At 20.2% G+C, this 1,186-nt stretch overlaps 1 long non-coding RNA gene across 1 annotated transcript; it reads left to right on the top strand.

Moving 5' to 3' along the window:
* Positions 1–860, top strand: LOC112685407. The gene is made up of 3 exons (XR_003148796.1): positions 1–117; positions 233–353; positions 508–860. It is a non-coding gene; the product is annotated as an uncharacterized LOC112685407 (long non-coding RNA).
* Positions 861–1,186: the final 326 nt, after the last annotated feature.

Below are 1,186 nucleotides of genomic sequence, written 5' to 3'. Positions count from 1 at the left end.
TAGTTTTTTACTTATAATATTCAAGATAAATTTACTTTTATAGTATTGCATGAGTCTGTAGAATGTCGGATCAATCTGATCCTATTGTTGATGACTATTTTTCAAAGGATGAGAGAAGTAAATCTCTCCATTTTACAAATATTATTTTTTGTGAAAAAAAAAATTTAAAAAAAAGAATATTATTTTATTTTATTATTGTTAATATTGCTATTTCTAATTTTTACTCAATTAGGTTGAGAGTTCAATTTGTGAAAATAACCAGCATGAAATAAGAAAAAAAATTTAAAAAAAAGAAAAGAAAAATGAAAGATGAATCTGAAGTCATAAAACCAAAGAAAACTCAAAACGAAAAGGTAAAACAAAATATTATTATATAATTTAATATAATACTGTTAATTTTCTAACTCTCAACCTAATTAAATTTAAAAAAAATAGCAATATTAACAATAATAAAATAAAATATTATCTTGTTTTTTTATTTTTTTTTTTTTTACAAAAAAATAATAGTTGTACAATGGAGGGTTTTACATACCTCATAATTTGAAGAATAGTCATCAACAATAGGATCAGAATGACCCGACATTCTACAGACTCATGTAATATTATAAAAGTAAATTTATCATGTATATTATAAGTAAATAACTATTAATAATTTGAAAAGTTTACACGGCTTTTTATAGTGGAAAATAAATCCTACTTAAATAAAACTCGTTTATATTAATTGCATGGTGAATAATATACGTGATAATTATAATACAAATTAAGTATAAAATAACCATGTTGTGTTTTAAGAACATGTAAGATTATAGTAATAACGTGTAAAAATAATATTTATCATTAATATAATTTTTTTTATTTTTGGAAACCTTTACAATAATGTTGTCATAACCTTTAATTTCTTCAGAATAGAGTAAATTAAATGTATATCAAGCTTTTTTTTTTGTTAATAAAATAAGTGGAAAGTAAATGACGTACAAACAACGAGTTATTCTATTAATTCAAAAATCTATAAAAGTTTATCAACAAATTTCGTATAGCAAAAATATTTATTATTGTGAATTTTAAAAAAAACGTTTGCTGTAAATATATAGATAAATAGTTTATACAAATATAAATAAATATATAAATACTTAGCCTGGAGTATTATTATATTTATAAAGTACCATCGGTTTCGAATTAAAAATTT

This window comes from Sipha flava, unplaced genomic scaffold, assembly GCF_003268045.1.
Source record: "Sipha flava isolate LNK unplaced genomic scaffold, YSA_version1 275_pilon_pilon, whole genome shotgun sequence".
NCBI lineage: Eukaryota > Metazoa > Arthropoda > Insecta > Hemiptera > Aphididae > Sipha > Sipha flava.
This window is presented reverse-complemented; position numbering and strand designations above follow the sequence as displayed.